General features: G+C 34.0%; 1 pseudogene; it reads right to left on the bottom strand.

The window, feature by feature from the left end:
- Positions 1-1,272: 1,272 nt before the first annotated feature.
- Positions 1,273-2,071, bottom strand: LOC101408334 (serine/arginine-rich splicing factor 3 pseudogene; annotated as a pseudogene).
- Between the last annotated feature and the right edge of the window lie 21,159 nt (positions 2,072-23,230).

Genomic DNA, 23,230 nt, shown 5'->3' with positions numbered 1-23,230 from the left:
GCAACCGGGCTGGTCTCTAAGAGCCGTTTTTTATGGGCAACATTAGGCTATAATGAACCAGGATATTATACTTTAAAATGTTGGTCATTGAGCATCATGGACTTTGAACTGGCTTCTACTCATAAAAAACTGTAAGTACTAACAATCACTTAAGGTGACAACCAAAATGCCCCTTCACTTCAAAAGCCCCAATTGTGTTTCTTATAAAATAAGATTTGGGTAATGAACTGTTTTCCATGGGACGAGAACTATGGTAATAGCGGGTTCAACTATTACACAATTATGCTAATATTTTATTAATTCAAAAAGCACTTTACAAGAAAATAAAAGTATGGCTTCCAATAGGAATGTTCTACTTGGACTTGGTACCAAGCACACAGATTTTAGTTTTGCAAGGAAAAAACAGGCTCTCAGGTTAAACAACAATTTGTAAGCAAAAATCCTTAATCCCAAGGATTCTCACAAAACATATTACAAACGACAGCATGAAAAAAAATCTTGTACAGTAGCTTCAAGTTCAGCCCTGCAATGTACCCTTAAACTGGTAGGACATTAGCATCTTGAATAGTCTCAAATTTCCAAATAATGTTACAAAGAGCTTTGTATTCATACAGCAATAACGTAAAGAACTTATGACCTAAAGCAAAAGGTAAACTAACTTCGTTGAAACTTCTTAGATTCTATACTAACTAGACAACCTCTGCCCAGTGTAAAGACTAATTGGATTCTTTAAAAAAAAAAAAGGAGGGGGGGCAGGCCCAGTGGTATAATCGTTAAGTTTGCAGAACCTCTAATTTAGTTTAATGGTACAGCTTTCATTTTTAGCTGCTGGCTTGTGTTCACAGCAGCTTTTAAAGACTAATTTTTCAACAACAGCTGCACACTATATCTCAGCTACGGAAAAAGTCAATCGTAGTTCAACTTTTGCCAGTTTTGTTTCCATCATATTAAACATCACACTTTAGCTGGGAAGGAGTTAGAGGTTTATTATTATTCTACCCAAGACTAACTAAAGTTCAAAGCAAATTCAGTTTTGCTTCAGGGAACATTGTAAAGTAACAATCAATATTACACGCCTCATATTATCCATTTCAAACCATAGAGAATTACATCATATGTCACTATGCCAAGAGACAAAAAATATGAACACCTTAAAAATGCACCAAGCTTATGAAATCTCAAACAAAACTTGAATTTTATGTACATATTCCTGTCAAATGAAGTTATTTCCTGTACACCCCTCCTCTTGCAAAGCTCTTGCAAACTGGTCTTCTATTTCCTTTCATTTGACCCAGATTGGCTACGAGATAAGCATCCGGATGGCTTGTGACTTCTCTCCTGGGACAGTGATCTCTCTCTCCTCCTATCTCTCCAAAGAGACCTGCTCTGGCTGTAGGAGAAGCTTCTCTATCTTGGAGATCTGCGTCAAGGTGCAGGACTCCGATAATCATCTCCAGGGTGGCGACCCCAAGAGGGAGGTGGGCCATGATTTCGACTTCTGTTTTCACCATTCGAAAGTGCCATTTTTACTAGGCAGTCACATAGTGTTCGCCCATCTAGTGGTGGGACAGCATTTGGCTGCATCTCAGGGATCTCCAAATTCAACAAAAGCAAATCCAGGAGGGTTTCAAGCAATCCACACACTTCAGAGTGGTCCATAATAACCAAAAGCTTGTTCCAATTCAGTCTGGTTACCATTGTTTCCAAGATTATCAACATAAATGTTACAGTCCAGTGGACAGGAAACACGATGCATTTCGAGATCTTGGGATAGAAACGCAGAGGCTCAAATCCACACACCTATGGGAGGTTCTTCCCAGTCCCTTCCTGCCCAGATCACGCAGATGCTCTCGCTAATCAGGAGTCCATGCAATGGTGGGATGCCATTTTTTTTTTTTTTTTGGTCAGGAAAATCGTCCCTGAGCTAACATCTGCCAATGTTCCTCTTTTTGCTGAGAAAGACTAGCCCTGGGCTAGTCTTCCTCCACTTTATATGGGACACCTGCCACAGCATGGCCTGACAAGCGATGCCTCGGTGTGAGCCCGGGATCTGAACCTGCAAACCCCTGGACCCCACAGCAGAGCGAGTGCATTTAACCGCTTGCGCCACTAGGCCAGCCCCTGGGATGCCTTTTCAAGAGTACCGTTTTGGTCATGACAAGGGAAGGTGCAGAGTGGGACATTAAATGTCTTCAGAATCTCAAAATCGCTGACATGCCCCACACACTCTCTAGGAGTTTTTCACCTCTTCACGCCTATGGAGGACTAGTCTCTTCATTAACCCAAGTTCTCATGAACAAATATATAATAGGAAACTGAGTAAATTATTAAAAGAAACGAATGAATCAAAGAGAGATAATCTGTTTCTAGATGCCAATTTGTGTTCTTTTCAAATAGTAATTGGAATTTCCAGTTTGCAAGACAATTGTTACTTTCCTCTGGATATGTGCTATCTTTTTCTCATCAATACCAAAATTTCTCCCTTTTCTGAGTATCATCTTCTCTATAGAGAAGCTAGAAAATACACCATGATGTCACTAGTCTAATGAGATTTCAGCCTCTGGACTGTAAATTCGAAATAAGACATCTGACCATGTCTCTTCTAGAAAATTGCCTAGTGGCTAAAGGAAACTGTTCAAATAGTAGTTATATAAAAGAAGAAATATTGGGATCTAGAAAGAATATAGTAAGCAAAAATTGGATAAGTACAATAATCTTGTCTCTCATCTTCAGTTTTCTAAATTACGTTTTAGTATTGAAGGAAAATTTATAACTGTTGATATGGTTCTAAATCTATGTTGAAGAAATATTTAATATAATTACAAATGAAGTAGAGTAAAAAGATATAAAGAAAGGTAAGGTTTTTATATTTCACTTGAGCAATCTAGGAAAACAATGAGAATATAAATCCAAAGCAAGTAGAAGGAAGGAAATAATAAATATGATAGCAGAAATCAATGAAATTGAAAAGAGAAAATCAATGAAGCATAGAGCATATTATTTGAAAAATGTCATTAGAATTGACAAGCCTTTAGCAATATTGACAAGGAGAAAAAGAGGCCATCAAACTGTCAATACCAGGAATGAAATGGGATGTCGCATTGGATTGTGTAGATGTTAAAGGATAATAAGGGAATACTATGAGCAACTTTAAACAAATAAATTTGACAACTTAGATGACATGAACCAATTCCTCAGAAAACACCAACTTCCACAACTTACTCATTATTAAAAATAAATTGGAATAGCCCTGTAACTATTAAGGAAATTGAATTTATATTAAAATAAATAATGTCTAGAGCCACGTAGTTTCATTGGAGAATTCTACCAAACACTTGAAGAAAAATTAACATCAATATACACAATGTCTGCTAGAAAATAGAAGGGAACACTTCACAGTTCTTTTTATAAAACTACTATTGCTCTAACTTAGAGAAAGACAGAACAACAACAACAAACTCTACAAAACAATATCACTTATGAATATAGATACAGAAATCCTTAAAAATATGACAAATAAAATTCAACAATATGTATTTTATATATATATATTTATATACACACCATAGTCAAGTGGGGTTTATTCTCAGAATTTAAGACTACTTCAGCAGTCAATAATCAACTAATATAATCAACCATATTAAAAAGCTAAAGAATAAAAATCATATCATCATATCAATTGATGAGAAAGAGCATTTTACAAAATTCAAAACCTATTACTTTTATCGTTATGAAAAAAAGACATAACATAAAAATTACCATGTTAACCATTTTTAAGTGTATAGTACAGTGATGTTAACTACAGATAGTCCCTGACTTATGGTGGTTCAACTTATGATTTTTTGACGTTATGATGACGGGAAAGTGATACACTTTCAGTAGAAATAATACTTCAAGTTTTGAATTTGATCTTTTCCTGGGCCAGCAATATGCTGTAGGCTACTCTCTCCAGATGCTTGGCAGTGGCAGCGAGCTGTAGCTGCCAGTCAGCTATGCGGTCACGAGGTTAAACGATCAATACACTCAACAACCATTCTGGATCCATCCAACCATTTTGTTTTTCGCTTCTGGTACAGTATTCAACAAATTACATGAGATATTCAACACTTTATTTTCAAATAGGATTTATGTTAGATGATTTTGCCCAACTGTAAATTAATATAAATGTTCTAAGCATGTTTAACTTAGATTAGGCTAAGATACGATGTTCAATAGGTTAGGTGTATTAAATAAACTTTCAACCTACGATATTTTCAACTTACAATGTGTTTATCAGGATGTAACCTAATCTTAAGTAGAGGAAAATCTGTATATGCACGTTGTTGTGTAACAGATCCTTAGAAATTTTTCATCTTGCAAAATTGACTTTCTATACATACCCATTGAAAAATTCCCCTTTTCTTCCTCCTCTCCGTCACTGGAAACCACCATTTTACTTTCTGTTTCTATGAGTTTGAATACTTTAGAAAATTTTTTTAAATTCTGGTAAAAACATGTCACATAAAATTTACCATATTAGCTATTTATAAGAGTACAATTCAGTAGGGTTAAGTGAATTCACATTTTTGTACAAAAGATCTCTAAAACTTTTTTATCTTATAAAGCTGAAACTATACCTGTTGAACAATTCTCCATTTCCCACTCCTCTCTTCACCTTGCACCAACACTCTACTTTTTGTTTCTGAGTTTGGCTACTTTAGATACCTCATATAAGTGGAATTATGTAGTGTTTCCTTTTGCAACTCGCTTATTTTACACAGTATAATGTTCTCAAGGTTTATCCATGTTGTAGCATCTGGCAGGATTTCTTTCATTTTAAGGCTGAATAACATTCCATTATATGTACATATCATATTTTGTTTATCCATTCAACTGTCTATGGACATTTAGGTTGCCTACACTTCTTGGCTATGTGAATAATGCTGCAATACACAGGTATGTGCAAATATCTCTTCCAGATCCTGTTTTCACTTCTTTTGGATATATACACAGAAGTGGTATCACTGAATTGTATGGTAATCCTATTAATTTTTTGAGGAACTCCATAATCTTTTACATAAAGGCTATATCGTTTTTCATTCTCATGAAGAGCATGTAAGGATTCCAATTTCTCCACATCTTCAAAATGGTTATATTCCATTTTTTTTATTATTATGGCCACCATAATATGTGTGAGGTGATTATCTCACTGTGGTTTTGATTTGCATTTTCCTAGTGACTGGCGATGTTGAGCATCTTTTCATGTGCTTGTTGACCATTTGTATATCTTCTTTGGAGAAATGTCTACTCAAGCGCTTTGTCCATTTTTTAATTATATTGTTTGTTTTTTGTTGTTGTTGTTGTTGAGTTGAAGGAGTTCTTTATATATTCTGGATATGAATCTCTTATCAGATATATGATTTGCAAATACTTTGTCACATTCCATTGACTTCCTTTTCACTCTGTTGATTGTTTCTTTTGCTGCACAGAAGTTTTCCTTTGCTGCACAGAAGTTTTTAAGTTTGATGTAGTTCCATTTGTCTGCTTTTGCTTTTATTGTCTGTGTTTTTGGTGTTATATCCAAGAAACCATTTCCAAATACAGTGCCATGAATATTTCCCCTGTGTTTTCTTCTACAATTTTTGTATTTTCAGCTCTTATGTTTAGGTATTTAATCCATTGTGAGTTATCTTTTGCATATGATGTAAGATAAGCATCCCAATTGATTCTTTTACATGAGAATATCCAATTTTCCCAGCAACATTTGTTGACAAGACTATCCTAGCACTCTTGTCAAAGATTATTTGATGATATACATGAGGATTTATTGCTGGGTTCTCTATTCTATTCAGTTGCTCTACATGTCTGTCTTTATGTCAGTACCATACTGTATGGATTATGTTAGGTCTGTAACATGTTTTCAAATCAAGAAGTGTGAGCCTCTAGCTTTGTTTTTGTTTCTCAAGATTGTTTTGACTATTCAGGATCCTTCCATATTTCATATAAATTTTAAGATTATTACTGCAAAAAATTACCACTGTGATTTTGATAAGGAATGCATTGTTTCCATAGATTGCTTTGGAATAAAGGTATGAACATTTTAACAGTATTGAGTCTTTAAATTCATAACTGTGTGCTGTCTTTCCATTTATTTGTGTCTTCTTCAATTTCTTTCAGGAATATTTTATAGTTTTCTGTGTACAAGTCTTTTACATTCTTGCTTAGTTTTATTTCTAAATATTTTTTTTTTGAGCCTATCGTGAATGGGATTGCTTTCTTAATTTTCTTTTTGGACTGTTCTTGGTTAGTGTACAGAATAACAACTGAAATTTGTGTGTTGATTTTGTAACCTGCACTTTGCTGAATTTGGTTATTAGTTCTAACAGTTCTGTCAATGCTTGCTTTATATATTTGGGTGTTCTGCCATTAGGTTCATACACACACCCACACACACACACAGACACACACACACATATCTATAATTGTTATATTCTCTAGATTAATTGAATTTGTTATCAATATGTAATGTACTTCTTTCTGTCTTGTGACAGTTTCACTTAAAGTTTATTTTGTCAAGCAAGCATGGAAACTACTACTCTTTTTTGATTACCATTGGCAGGACTATTTTTTTTTCACTCTTCTACTTTCAACCTATTTATGTCTTTATATATTTATATCTAAAGTCTTTTGTAGACAGCATATAGTTGGATCTTGTTTTGTTAATCTATTCAACCACTCTATGTCTTTTGATTGTGGTGTTTAATCCATTTACATTTAAAGTAATATATGTTAGGGAAGGATTTAACTATTGCTATTTTGTTAATTGTTTTCTGTTTGCCTTTTAATTATGTTGTCCTTTTCCTCTATTATTGCCTTGCTTTGTATTTCATTGATTGTTGTTGTTGTTGTGGCATGCTTTGATATCTTTCTTATTTCTTTTGTGCACATTCTATAGGTATTTTCTTTGTGGTTACCATGGGGATTATGTAAAATAATGTATTAGCTTTAGTAATCTACTTAAATGCTACTCCTTTCCTTACTTCTCCTGCCACTTTCTGTTATTAACGTCACAAGTTACATCATTTTGTATTTTGTACCATTAGCATAGTCTTATATGTATAGTTATTTTTATGCTTTTATCTTTTAAATTCTATACTTGAATTAAAAGTGATTTATGTACCACTATTCAGTATTATGGGATCCTGTATTTGTCTATTTTTCACCTTTACCAGAGCTTTACATGATCATATGATTTCCTGTTACTGTCTAACATCCTTTTGTTTCAACTTCAAGTACTCCCTTTAGCAATTCTTGTAAGATAGATCTAGTATTGATGAATTCACTCAGCTTTTGTCTATCTGTGAAGGTCTTTATTTCTCCTTTGTTTTTGAAGGACAGTTTTGAAAGATAGTATTTTTGGTTAGCTTTTTTTTTTTTTTTTTTTTTTAGCACTTTAAATATATCATCTCACTCCTTTCTGGCCTGTAATATTTGTGCTCAGAAACCCATTGATAATCTTATGGAAGCTCACCTGTACACGATGAGTTGCTCTTCTCTTGTTGCTTTCAAGATTCTCTCTTTGTCTTGACTTTAGATAATATGTTTATAATGCGTCTGTATGGTGTCTTTGAGTTCATCCTAGTTGGAGTCCTTTAAGCTTTTTGAAGTTAAATGTGTATTTTCTTCTTTAGATTTAGGAACTTGGCCATTATTTCTTAAATATATATTCACTGACTCTTTCTCCTCCTCTTCTCCTTTTATTTATTTATTTATTTATTTATTTATTTATTTATTTTGTGAGGAAGATCAGCCCTGAGCTAACATCCATGCTAATCCTCCTCGTTTTGCTGAGGAAGACTGGCTCTGAGCTAACATCTATTGCCAATCCTCCTCCTTTTTTTCCCCAAAGCCCCAGTAGATAGTTGTATCTCATAGTTGCACATCCTTCTAGTTGTGTATGTGCAACGCGGCCTCAGCATGGTTGGAGAAGCGGTGTGTTGGTGTGCGCCCAGGATCCGAACCCAGGCGGCCAGTAGCAGAGCGCACGCACTTAACTGCTAAGCCATGGGGCTGGCCCCTCTTCTCCTTTTAAAATTCCCGTTATGCAGTTATTGATTTTCTTACTGATTCCCCATAAGATCCTCAAGCTTTCTTCGTTTTTTTCAGTCTTTTTCACTTTTTGTTTCTCTGACTCAATAATATCAAATAACCTGTCTTCAGATTTGCTCTTTCTTTCTTCTGCTTGAACAAATCCTTTTTTTCTCTTCTAGAGAATTTTTAAATTCTATTATTGTATTCTTCAGCTCCAGAATTTTTGTCATTCTTTTTTATAGTTTCTATTTTTTGCTATTCTCAGTGTTCATGATCCTTTTTCCTGATTTTGTTTGGTTGTCTATTTGTGTTCTCTTGTAACACATTGAGTTTCCTTATGATGATTATCTTGAATTCTTTGTCAGGCAATTTATAGCTCTCCACTTCTTTAGAATCAATTTTTGAATGTTTATTTTATTTCTTTGATTGGGTCGTGTTTCCATTTCTTCTTGTGGCTGATTATATTTTGGTTATGATTTGTGCATTTGAAAAAATAATCATCTCTCACAGCCTTTATCAACTGTCTGACATTAGGAAAAGACCTTCACTAATCAGCTTGGCTAGAAATTCTGGGGGATTCTCAAATCATTTATGGGCATGCATCTTACTGAACTTAGATGTGGAATTTCCCAATTAAAGAGAATTGCTGGCTTTTTTTTCAGGAGCTTATAATTTCTTTCTTGCTCTGGTTTCAGTCTGCTTGTGGGAAGTACTCAGGCACTGCAATAAGCCACAGAGCTCTCTTTTATTCTCAGCTGCCCCCAGACATCTGACGTACGCTGGGTCTATCAGTGTCGCATGTCAGGGAAGACAAAAACCAGTACCTCAGGCAGCCCCTCAAAATTCCAGTACATTGGAATGCATTCTAATCTTCTCTTTCCCTCTCATAGAAGAAGCTATTAGATAGACATTCTCATAATTGTGCTTAGTGCTAGTTTCTGTCTGCAGTATTACAAGTTCTCTGACACTACAACAAGAAACTGAGTTCTCATTGTTCTCAGTTCCCCCTAGGCATTCAAAGTATTCTGGTTCTGCTGAGCCCGTGAGTCAGGTAAGACAGAAACCAGTCTCTCCAGCAGTCCCCTGACATTGGATGCACATTCTGCTCTTCTCTTTCCCTTTCAAAGAAAAAACTGCCAGTTGCATGGTTTTTTCCAATTGCAGTGAACTGTGCAAGCTTGGGGGAGGGGCTGGTATAGTTGAAATAAAACAACTTTTCTTACTCATGTCAATGCAGCCATTCTTGGTTTTGAGCTTACTAGGGTACTATGACTTCCTAACTGGTTTCTGGAGTTCTTCCAAAGGTTTTATTTTGCACCATATATAGTCATTATGTCAGTGTCTTAAAGGGGAATAAGGTCTGGGGCTTCCTATTCTGCCATCTGGCTGGTGCCCTCAGCCCCTTTCTTGATTTAAATGAAAAACAAGCAACAGTAGGAAGAGATGGCAACATCCTCAATTTGATAAAGATAATCTAAGAATCTCCTAAAGCTAATATTATTCTTAATGATGAAAGATGGAATATTTCCCCCTATTATTGTGAACATAGCAACAATGTTTTCTCTCACCACTATTATTCAACATAGTGCTTGAACTTCTTGTCAGTGCAATGAGGCAACAAAAGAAAATTAAAGGCATACAAATTACAAAGGAGAAAGTTATAAAGTCCCTATTTACAGATGTCATGATTGTCTATGTGGAAACTATCAAGGAATCTACTAAAAAAATCTTACAACTAAGAGTGTTCAGTAAGGTTACAGAAAAGAAGATACATATACAAAAATTATTTGTAGTTTCATATTCCAGCAATGAAAAACTGAAATTAACAATACAATAGTATTTACATCTGCTGAATGAAAGAAAATACTTGGATGTAAATCTGAGAAACTTGTACAGGACGTTTCTGGTGAGCACTACACAATATTGATGAAAGAAATCAAAGAAAATTTAAGTAAATGGAGAGACATACTATGTACATGGATGAAAAACTATCAATTCTCTCAAGTTGATTTACAAGTTTAATGCAATCCTATAGAAATTCCAAGACTTTTTGTTGATATAGATGAGATTATTTAAAAATATACAGAGGGCCGGCCCCGTGGCTTGGCGGTTAGGTGCGTGCTCTCCGCTGCCGGCGGCCCGGGTTCGGATCCCGGGTGCGCACCGAGGCACCGCTCCTCCGGCCATGCTGAGGCCGCGTCCCACATACAGCAACTGGAAGGATGTGCAGCTATGGCAGACAACTATGTACTGGGGCTTTGGGGGAAAAATAAATAAAATCTTTAAAAAAAAAAAAAAATATACAGAGAAAATCAAAGAACTATAGTAACTAAAATAATTGAAATATAATACTCAAGTAAGAGAAAACATTCTTCTCAACTTCAAGATTTATTGTATAGCTATACTAACTGAGACAATGTGGTATCAGCAGAGGATAGACACATAGATCAATGCAACAGAATACAGAACCCAGAAATAGGAAAAAAAAATTGACCTAAATCTCACATTTGTACTTATACAAAAACGGCCTAAAAGTGGGTCATGGGTGTAAATGTAAAATGCAAAGCTCTAAAACAGTTTTTCTAAAACTATGGGAAAAAATCTTCAAAATCTAGGGCTAAGCCATATAGACTTGATACCAAAGTAACAATCTTTAAAAGAAAACTGATAAATTTGTTTTCAAAAAATAAAAATTTTGTCTGCAAAGACTTTAAGAGTACTTAAGACAAGTTATTGCCTGGAAAAAATATTTAGAAACCACAAATCTGAAAACAGGACTGGTCTGTGTGTATGTGTGTGTTTGTATTCAACACAGACAAACAAAAGAAACCACAATCATTTAGGAAACAGGTAAAAAAACAAATATTTCACTGAAAAGGTTATAGAGTTGAAAAGTAGATACATGAAAAGATGTTCACTATTGTTAGTCACTAGTTACATGAAAATTAAGCCCATAATGGAGTATCACTACACAACCATGACAACAGCTAAAATAAAAAAAATAGTCAAAGTACCAAATGCTATCAATAATATGGAGAAACTAGATAACATATCTTGCTATATGTTGCTGATGGGAATTAAAAATTGTACAGCCACTCTGGAAAATAATTTCTCAGTTTCTTAGAAAGCTAAACATACAATACCATGCAACATATCAATGGCACTCCTGGACATTTATCCCAGATAAGTGGATACTTATGTTTTCACAAAACCAGTAAACGATGAGTGACATCATCCCAAATGGGAAAGTAGACTCTTCAAAAGTCTGTGCCTAACAAAATTAATAAAAATTTAACAAAAACCATAAGAATCAACGTTCTCAGAATTCTTGATACGAAACAAAAGCTTACAGAAATTAGAGGAACACTGAAGAAAAAGCAGCTGAAACTCAGTAAAAGAGCTTTATGCATTTTTTAATAGTGGTGAAGTTCACATAACATAAAACTAACCATGTTAATATTTTTAAAGTGGACAATTGAGTGGCTTTAGTATGTTAATGATAGTCTACAATCAACATCACGATATAATTACAGCATATTTCCATTACCTCAAAAGGAAACCCTGTACCCATTAATCAGCTACTCCTATTCGCTCCCCAAGACTTAGCCCCTAGACCTAACAACCACTATTTTGTTTTCTGTTCTATCAGCTTTTTCCATTGTGAATATTTCATATAAACAGAATGATACAATACATGGCTATTTGTCTCTGACTACTTGACTTAGAATAACATTTTCAAAATTTATCCATGCTGTAGCATATATCAGTACTTCATTCCTTTTCAAGTTTGGATAATATGCCAATATTTATCCATTTATCAATTGATGTTCATTTATGTTATTAATACCTTTGGATATTATGAATAGTGCTACCATAAAAATATACATACTTTTCTTTTGGGAATATCTGTTTTCAGTTCTCTATGCCTGGCAACTGCCAAACTCTTTTCTACACTATTTCACATTTTCACCAGCAAAGTTTGAGGATCCCACTTCATCCAAACCTTTGTTGACACTGGTTATTTTCTATTTTTGTTTGTTTTTTTGTTTGTATGTTTTTTAATTTTTATAGATATTCTACAGAGTGTAGTAATATCTCATGGTTTTTATTTGCATTTCCCTAATAACTAATGATGTAGATCATATTTTCAGGTGTTTATTGACCACTTGTGTATATTTTTTTGAAAAATGACTATTCTTTTGTCCATTTTTTAAATTGGGATATCTGTCTTTTTGTTGTTGTGTTGTAAGAGTCTCTTTATATGTTGGATACTAGAGCCTTTTCAGATATGTGATTTGCAAATATTTTTTTCCTATTTTGTGAATTATCTTTTCTCTTTCTTGATAGTATCTTTTGATGTACAAAAGTAGTGATTTTTATTTTGATGGAGTCCAATTTATTTATTTTTTCTTTTGGAGATCAAGCATTTTGCTTCATATCAAACAAACCATTGTTAAATTTAAGGTAATGAAAATTTACCCCTATGTTTTCCTGTAAGTGTTTTATAATTTTAGCTCTTACGTTTAGGTATTTGGTCTATGTTTAGTTAATTTTTCTATATGGTGAGAGGTAAGTCTCCAGATTCACTCTTTTATATGTGGATAGCCTGTTGTTTCAGCACTATTTTCTGGAGACAATGCTCTCCTCATTAAATGGCCTTAGAAATAGAGTAAAACATAAACTCACCATATCTGTGTGTTTATGTCTGCAGTTTCAATTCTATTTCGGGAACACCTATTCTTATGCGAATATCACACCATTGTCATCAACATGTCATCAATGTTGTGTAATAAGTTTTGAAATCAGGAAGTGACAGTCACCCAGTTTTGATCTTCCTTTTCAAGATTGTATTTGCAATCCATAGTTCTTTATAATTTCATATGAATTTGAGGATCAGCATTTCCATTTCTGCAAAAGAACTCTCAGAATTTTGGTAGGAATTGAATTGAATCTATAAATAGCTTTGGGTAGGTAATATTGCCATCTTAACTGTATTGTTTTCCAATTCATGAACATGGAAAGTCTCTCCATTTAGGCAAGTCTTCTTTAATTTCTTTCACAATGTTTTTTAATTATAGAACAGAAATCTTGGACTTCCTTAGTAAAATGTATCCTTACATATTTTATTATTTTGATGTTAATATAAAAGAAATTGCTTTCTGATATTCTTTTTTGGATTTTTTCATTACTGATGTATGGAAATACAACTGATTTTTATGTGTTGATCTCATATCCTGAAATTTAGATAAATTTGTATATTAAGTCTAATAGTATATTTGTGGCGTTTTAAAGATTTTCTATAAATAAGTTGATGTTTATAGACGTAGTTTTACTTCCTCCTTTCCAATTTGGACATTTTTGTTGTTGTTTTCTTTTTGCCTAGTTTCCCTGGCTACAGCAGACTTTCAGCCAGTCTCTGCTTTTTATTTATTTATTATTTTTAATGTTTTTTCAAGTTCTGCATGCTGTTCTTTTATTTATTTTTATATTGAGGTAACATTGCATTATAACACTATATTAATTTCTTATGTACAATATAATACTTCAATTTCTGTGTAGACTACATAGTGCTCAGGTCCCAATGTCTAATAGCCATATCTCACCATACACATTTGCCCTGTTACCCCTTTCACTCCCCACTGTCACTCTGGGAACCACCAATCTATTCTGTTTCTATGTGTTTGTTCTTATAGTTTTATTGTTTCTATCTTCCACATATGAGTGAAATCATATAGTATTGGCTTTCTCTGTCTGACTTATTCACTTAGTATAATACCCTCAAGGACCATCCATATTGTTGCAAATGGCAACAACAAAAATATCTAATTGTTTTATGGCTTAGTAGTATTCCATTTTATGTATGTACACCAGATCTACTTTATCCATTCATCTATTGATGGGCACTTAGTTTGTCTCCAAGTCTTGGTCATTGTAAATAATGTTGCAATGAATATTAGGGTACATATATCTTTTCAAATTAGTGTTTTGTGGGCTGGCCCCATGGCTCAACGGTTAAGTGCATGTGCTCTGCTACTGGCAGTCTGGGGTTCGGATCTCCAGCGCGCACTGACGCACCGCTTCTCCGGCCATGCTGAGGCCATGTCCCACATACAGCAACTAGAAGGATGTGCAACTATGACATACAACTATCTACTGGGGCTTTGGGGAAAAAAAAAATAGAAGGATTGGCAATAGATGTTAGCTGAGAGCCAGTCTTCCTCAGCAAAAAGAGGAGGATTAGCATGGATGTTAGCTCAGGTCTGATCTTTGTCAAAAAAAAAAAAAAAAAAATTTAGTGTATTTGTATTCTTGTGATAGATACCCAGAAGTGGAATAGCTGGATCACATGGTAGTTATACTGTTTAAGGAATCTCTATACTGTTTTCCACAGTGAACCATTTTACATTCCCATGAGCAGTGTATGCAAGTTCCCTTTTCTCCCCATCCTCTCCAACACTTGTTATTTCTTGTCTTGTTATTTATAGCCATTCTGACAGATGTGAGGTAATAGCTCACTATAGTTTTGATTTGTATTTCCATAATCATTAGTGATGTTGAACATCTTTTCATGTTCCTGTTGGCCATCTGTATACCTTTGGAAAAATATCTGTTCAGTTCCTCTGCCCATTTTTTAATTGTTATTTTTTTTTTGGTGTTGAGTTGTCTGTGTTCCTTATATATCTTGGATATTAACCCCATATGAGATATATGATTTGCAAATATTTTTTCCCATTTCTTAGGTTGTCTTTTCATTCTGTTGATGGTTTCCTTTGCTGTGCAGAAGACTTTTAGTTTGATGTAGTTCCATTTGTTTATTTTTTCTTTTGTTTCCCTTGCCTTACGAGACAGGTTATTCAAAAAATACTGCTGAGACCAATGTTGAAGAGCATTCTGCTTATGTTTTCTTCTAGATATTTTATGCTTTCAGGTCTTATGTTCATGTTTATAATCCATTTTGAGTTAATTTTTGTGTGTGGTGTAAGATAATGGTGTACTTTCAATTTTTTGCATGTGGCCATCCAGTTTTCCCAACACTATTTATCGAAGACACTTTCTTTTCTCCATTGTATGTTCTTGGCTCCCATGTTGAAAATTAGCTGTCCACAGATATTTAGTTTTATTTCTGAGCTCTCTATTCTGTTCCACTGATCTGTGTCTATTTTTGTGCCAATACCATGCTGTTTTGATTACTATAGCTTTGTATTATATTTTGAAATCAGGGAGTGTGATAATTCCAGCTTTGTTCTTTTTTTTTTCAGGATTGTTTTGGCTATTTGGGCTCTTTTGTTGTTTGATATAAATTTTAGGATTCTTTCATTTCTATGAAAATTGTGGTTGGCACTTTCATAGGGATTGCATTGAATCTGCAGGTTGTTTTAGGACGTATGGAAATTTTAACTATGTTAATTCTTCCAATTCATGAGCATGGAATGTCTTTCCATTTCTTTGTGTCTTCAATTTCTTTCAATGTTTTATAGTTTTCAGTATATAGGTCTTTCACCTCTTTGGAATTGATTCCTAGTTATTTTATTCTTTTTGTTTTGCTTGTAAATGGGATTGTATTCTTCATTTCTCTTTCTGCTATTCTGTTGTTACTGTATAAAAGTTCAACTAATTTTTGTATGTTGATTTTCTACCTGCAACTTTTATATTCATTTATTATTTCTAATAGTTTTTGGTTCATTGTTCAGAGATTTCTACATGTAAAATGACGTCTTCTGCCAGTAGTGATGGCCTTAGTTCTTTCCTTTCCAATTTGGATCCATTTTATTTCTTTTTCTCTCCTGATTGCTCTATTTAGGACTTCTAATGCTATGTTACATAAGAGTGGTGGAAGTGGGCATCCTTGTGTTGTTCCTGTTCTTAGAGGGATATCTTTCAATTTTTCACCACTGAATATGATGTTAGCTGTGGGTTGTCATATATGGCCTTTATTATGTTGAAATACTTTCTTTCTATATGTGTTTTATTCAGTTTTTATTAAATGCATGCTGTATCTTGTGGGATGCTTTCTCTGCATCTATTGAGACGATCATGAGATTTTTATTCTTCATTTTGTTAATGTGGTATATCATGTTGCTTGATTTGCAAATGTTGCACCTTCCTTGCATCCCTGGACTAAATCCCTCTTGTATCCAGCATGTATATATTTCCTGTTCTTTTATCCATTCAGCCACCCTTTGTCTTTGGAGTGGAGCATTTAGTCCATTGACATTTAAAGTAGCTTGATAAGTACGTACTCATTGCCATTTTGTTCCTTTTTTCTGGGTGTTTTTGTAGGTCATCTCTGTACCTTTCCTGTTCTCTTGCTCTCTCCCCTTACGGCTTGATAGCTATCTTTAGTGTTATGCTTGTGTTCCTTTCTCTTTATTTTTTGTGTATTTATTATAGGTATTTTGTCTGTGGTTACCATGGAGCTCATATATAATCACCTGTTTAAATAGCAATCTATATTAAGTTGATGGTCTCTTAAGTTTGACCTCTTACTAACAGGGCTACTATTTTACTCTCTCTCCCCAACGTTTTACTTTTTTGATATCAAATTTTGCCTATTTTTTGTGTGTGTATTCCTTAACCTTTTGTCATAGATATAGATTATTTTAGTACTTTTGTATTTTGACCTTCATACCAGCCTTAGTGTTGGTTGATCCACTATGTTATCTGTATTTTTTCCCTTTGATAATTTTCTTAGTCCCATTTGTGGTCTTTTCTTTTTCTCTTAAATAAGTCCCTTTAACATCTATTGTAAGGTTGGTTTAGTGGTGATGAACTCCTTTAGTTTTTGCTTGTTTGGAATGCTCTTTATCTCTCCTTCCATTCCGAATAATAACTGGGCCAGATAAAATATTCTTGGTTATAGTTTTTTTCCTTTCAGCACTTTGAGTATATCATGCCACTCTCTTCCAGTCTGTAAGGTTTCTGCTTAAAAGTCAGCTGATAGCCATACAGGGTTTCATTTGTATGTAACTTGTTGCTTTTCTACTGCAGCTTTTAGGATTCTCATTTTATCTTTAATTCTTAACATTTTAATCATAATATGTCTTGGTTTGGGCCACAGGGGGTTCATCTTGTACGACTGTACATCTAATGTGTGTGTGTATATATATGTATATATGTATGTATATATACGCATTAGCTATATAGATGTATATATATAACAGAAATATGTTATGTCACCTTTATATTATACAGTTTAAGAATGTTATTTATTTCCTTCCAAACTTATTTTTATATTTCAAAATTAATCAAAATATACAGGTATATTTTTATTATTTAATTAAAGGAACATAATATTAGAATCAGTTGTGTTTTATTATTGTTACTATCACCATTATCATTATTATATCAAAGTTTAGACATTTAATTTTTCCTAATTTAGTATATAAGTATAACAAGTCTGAAATTTGGATGATTTTCTAGAATGTCATAATATTCCTCTACTTCTGTTGAAAACAAACTTCTGGGAAACCAGGAACCATGTTTTCTGATCTTTCTTTCATAGTTCCTAGCCTGACTTATGGACTAAATACTCAATGCTGATATTTAATTAGAGACACAGAAATAAATAGATAAAGAAAGAAATGGATGGATGTGTGAATGAATGAAACATTCTTCACTTAAGAGCTTTCAACATGTGCCCCACAAAGCCTTACACAGAAAGAAATAGCTCTTCAGTAAACATTAAAATCTTTTATTTTCATTTTAAAAACTTCTGTTCATTCTCCTTCCCCCCATATACATATGCCCACACACAAGCACACACATATAGATATACACATATGAAATCACTCATTCATTTATGTACCATGATATAGGCATTAAGAATGGAAAATTTCCATTAGTTTTCATCCCGCTTAGAGGTTAGCTTGATTCCTACACCAGCACTTGTGTCTCTAATGTTCTAAAATATCCCCTTGAGATATATAATACACATTTTTCTTTAAATGCTCAGTTCAATAGTATTGATATCAATGGACATAGAGGTTGAGGGCAGTGCATATACATCTATTATAGAATCATGATGATTTTGGACCAAGATCCTGGACACCTGGAACAGATTGTATTCAGCTTGTTTTGCTTTCCAGAAACCAAGGTATTAAAAGACATACAAAAGTGGGACTAGAGACCAGATTTTTTTATTTTACAGGAAGTACAATAAAGAGGAGATAGGCTTTGGATGTATATGAATTGAGTACTATATTCTTGGAAATACAGGTTTGATTCCATCTACCCATTTGAGGACAGAAGTGTTGTGAAAGATTGAGTTCTCTTGGAAAAACGTTTATTTTTCCATTTCTGAGACTGCAATTCAGTGTAACTTTCCATCATGATTGTGACTATCTATGTTATTTTCCTAGCCATTTTGAATCACTATATCTATAGTAGTGGAAGTCAGGTATGAGTCATCTCCATGACAAGAAGAAATGAGGGGAGAGCTAGAGAACAGTTCTTGATCATGGTCGGAACACTCTTCCTTTTTACCTGCCTTCTCTTTGTTCTTAAAATGAGAATCCAATTTACTTGCTTCATTTCTAGAGAGACATATTTGGGACTATGTTTCATCCATTTTAGACAGCAAAACTTCTTTGGAGGAACCCACTGTCATATTGAGAGAAGAACATGGGTGGTAAAATTGAAGACCCTCTGTTGAACAAACACATTTGTTTATGAGTTTTGAAAATGAGAATAGATAATAGATGACACAAAAACTATACTTTATAAATGGCAATATTTGTGTGTTAATGTTACTACTTCAATATACCTGCCCACCATAGCATACAATGAATCAATTTTTCTTGCAGAAAAATTAAATTATAAAGTATCAAAATCATTTTAAATTTGTTTTGGAAAAGTATAATTTAATTTGTGTATAATACTATATTACTTGGTATAAACTTTATGGATCTTTAAGAGATTTGAAAATGCATAGAAGATGGGACCCTAAATTCTCATGTAACAATAAATCCAGTTATATTAATTGACACTAGAACTATAAAAAGGAAACACAAGGGGCATAAATGTGATATTTATCTCACGTTTAGGAGGTATGTTCTTAAGACTAGAGCACAAGTAATCTTAGAGATATATTTCCTGATTTGAATTTATAGATATCTATGCTTTCCCTAAAGTCGCCACTTTCTTCTATTGCAGGGATACATAGAATTAAGAGTTTATTGTTTGAGTGTATTGAGAGAGATATGCAAGTACTGATCATATATTTTCAACAACTTGTGACAATCTGGTACACAATGGTCAAACATTTAGTTATCAAAAATGCATTTCAAAGTCTATCTTATTTCCATAGTAAACAACTGAGTAAAAACATATATATATTTATATATATGTTAATGTTTATAAACATAAAATATATGTTTATATGTATGTTATATTTATATACTGTGTGTATGCATGTATGCATACATATATATGTACACATATATGAATTGTTACAGTTTTTTACTTTTAATAATATCTGTAAAAGTAATCTGAAACACATGAAGTTGTAAATAAAGTAGAAATTTACACACCTGATAGAAAAAAACTTGAAGGCAATTTTGATAACCAAGGAAATATATTCTTTTATTATAAACACATATTTTTCTTTTGTCCATAATGCAAATTACAAAGTTTCTGTTAGCCTTGCAATTATTAGCTTAAGTTGACACTGTTGATGGTCAATAAAACTTAAGAATTAGCTAATAAGCTGAGATATGATATAAGTAAATTCTCAAGTTTAAAATTTCTACTGTGTAGTAACAACAGAGGAAAATAGTTTCAATGTTATCTATTATTTCATTTGTGGAAAATCTTGTCAAACCTGGAGTTGAAACAATTTGGTACAATCTGCTTAAATAGCACTGTGCCAAGCCTTTAAATTTCCCATTATAGAGAAGTTCTTAAATTTATGACATATTAAATGTTAATGAGGTTTTTGAATAAATTTAAGAAATTAATAAATGAATAAATCAAATTTCATACTTGACTTTAAGATTTATTACACTGTAGGGGGCTGGCCCGGGGAGGTAGCAGTTAAGTTCTCATGCTCTGTTTCACCAGCCCAGGGTTCACCAGTTCGAATCCTGGGCACTGACCTACTCAGTGCTCATCAAGCCATGCTGAAGCGGTGTCCCACATAGAGCAACTAGAAGGATGTACAGCTATGACATACAACTATCTACTGAGGCTTTGGGGAGAAAAAAGGAAAAAAACAGGAAGAGTGGCAACAGATCTTAACTCACAACCAATCTTCCTCAAGAAAAAAAAAAACAGCCTTCACATTTAAAAAAGAAAAGATTTATTACACTGTAGTTGAAAAAAATAGATGGTAGGCAAAACGGATATTTTTTGGGGGCAAAAAATGTCGTTAATTTAAACACTACAAATTGATCATAATTCACAGCGATGTATATATATATATTTTTTAATAAACAGATAAGCAAAAAAAGCATACTCAAAATATGCTAAATGGCTAAATCATCATTACACAAAATTTGATCTGTTTTCAGAGTATAGCCATTAACCATCCAATTACAATGTTCACCCTCTACACTAAATTAAGGGAATATTTTCTTCATGTCATCTGCAATAGCACGCTGGTCATGAAGTATCTCAGCATATTATTATCTGTTTTCATGTCTACTCTTATCTCGTTTATGGCTACATGGACGTAGCATATCAAATTACATTTAACACCATCTAAGTTTTTCCCTAATATGCACCATGCTTCTTCTGCAGGTCAGCATTTGCTGGCTCTCCCTTCTGCCCCACATCTTGGGGAGTCAGGCTGCTGACTTCTCTGTGGTGTGGTACAGAGGAGACAGCACAGGTGCTGGGCTAACACACAGCTGGTACTAATCCTGCCTCTCCCACTCGTTAGCCTTGGGGCCATAGAGAAAAATTCTAACAGTTTCTAGACCCTTTTAACCTCCTGATATAAATTTCTCTCTCTTATGTTATTTGTAAAGACTAACTGGGATAATATTAATGTATATACAAATATTTATGCAAATTATTACACATATATATACCTATATGTGAGTATGTATGTGTGCGTATGTGTATGTGTATATATATATATACACACACACAGAGACAGAGAGAGAGAGAGAGAATGAGAAAGAGAGAGAGATGTAGAGATATACAGATATATGCATTGATCCCAAGCCAGGCACATTCATTTTCATCCAGCATGACCAAGGTACTCATCTTTCTCTAAAGTCTTGCAAATCTTATTTTTTTCATTCAGTTAATATTTAATTGTAACAGTACTTGCTATGTTTGAACACTCAGCAATGCACAAAGTAAAAAACTTTCAGTGAATGTTTACTCACAGTGTAAACACAGGGTTTAAATATGCAGTGGAGGAGGAGGGGTGAATTCACAGTTAACAAAGCTAAAAAAAAAAATCTTGTTATAAATTATGCAAAGCATACAATAATGTTTCTGTGAATGCCTAGATAGAAACTCACCTACCAGCGACTACGCCGTCTTATCCTACTGCCATAGCCAGGAGTCAGCTGACTACAGGGGACTTTATAAAGGAGAAGAGAGACCAGCATTGGCCCATCTCTCATTAGAGATGCCAGGCCCTTGCTAGCCTGTTTCTAAGCCCAGGAAATGCCCTGCAGCTACTCCTCTGCAGGCCACCTCCCAGCCAGGGGCCTCCACTACTTCTGAGAATCTCAAATTGATTCCAATGGTTGAGAGAGTTTTAGCCCCAATGATTTAGACATTAATTAATACTGAATTTATTTAGTCCAGGATAGAGTTAGCCTTAAATGAATCAATAAATTGTAACATTTTCCAAAGGGAAGGGAAAAAAGGGTTAGCATGTCTAGATAAACTAGCTTCTGTTTGGTTGAAACATAAGGGGGGGAGGTCCTTCATTAAAGCACTTCAGAGAAAGGGGGTAATAAGTAATATTTACTCTGCTGTGCAAACACTATACAAGAGGGAGTAACTCAGCATCAGTCATCAATGGAATACAATTAAGTCACTGAATAGAGTGACTTCATGAAATTGGCCTTGAAAACACCTCAACCTCAGCTCAGTATTTAGGCAGCAGCAGGAGACCATTATCTTAGCACAACATCCTTTTCCACTGACATCTTCTGCACATTCTATCAATCCTAGCACCCTGATAAAATTAACCCAGTTGGGAAGCTAAGTTTCTTTGGAAAATGTAGGCACTATCGGGAAAAAGCATCTTAAGATAGCAGGGACACTCTTCAACAGCTGGCTTCAAATCTCTGCTTCCCTGTTTGTCTGATCATGTTCATTCTTATTTCTCAAGTTAAGCCATTTGTTTTAACAAAAGAGTGGATTTCCGTTAATATTAAAGACACTGAAGGAAAGGAAAAGAATTATTGAATGCATTCTTTAAAAATATTCTCATGCCATGTGCAAGAGTTTAGTGAGGTGTGTGTTTTTTCTAAAACAAAGCCTGGTAGACTCACAATTGACATTGTTAAGGAGATTGGTGGTGGTAGTGGGGAATCCCTAAGGTCAAACTATTTGTTTACAAAGGCAACAGATTTCAGAGTTGTGTAAAAATCCTAATAATTTCAAAATAGCCTTTCTCTTTGACCTAAAAATAAAGATCCTAACTCCTTTAGCTCAGACAGTCTTTAAAATAGCAACAAATTATGTCTCAAAAATTGCATTTCATTTCTAGCAGAAAATGAAAGAGGAGAACACAGACTGGCAATGTTTGTGCTCTTCTCATATGGTGGAATTAAACCCATAGAAGACAGGAATCACTTCAGAGTTAAAAAAAAAAGTTGTTCTCTTTCAGAAAGCATCGGAGAGTCCTCTCATGACCACAAAAGATTCTTAATGAAGAGATGACTGTCTAGGAAATAGCACACTAGAGACAGACAAGCAGTCATGAGTATTTACAAAGGCAAAACTAGGGGAGGGGAAGCTCCTCTGGGTAAATCATGTTTACAATTAGGTAATTGTATTCTTAAATATTTTAATCTGATTAATATTTATAAATATGTTCTGTGAAACCTAACAGTCACAAGTCACACTAAAATTCTCTTGTCCAGTACCTGTGGTTTCCCCAGTTTTTTTCTCTAGTCAGTTCATATTTCAAGAGAGTTGGGACAAGCACCATCAAGAAAAGTGCATCCTTGACCTTCAGGTGCACTGTTACAGG

This window comes from Ceratotherium simum, chromosome 7 (genome assembly GCF_057802395.1).
Source record: "Ceratotherium simum simum isolate JZ-2026a chromosome 7, ASM5780239v1, whole genome shotgun sequence".
In the NCBI taxonomy this organism is placed as follows: Eukaryota; Metazoa; Chordata; class Mammalia; order Perissodactyla; family Rhinocerotidae; genus Ceratotherium; species Ceratotherium simum.
The sequence above is the reverse complement of the archived record's forward strand: the minus strand, read 5'-3'. Positions and strand labels throughout refer to the sequence as shown.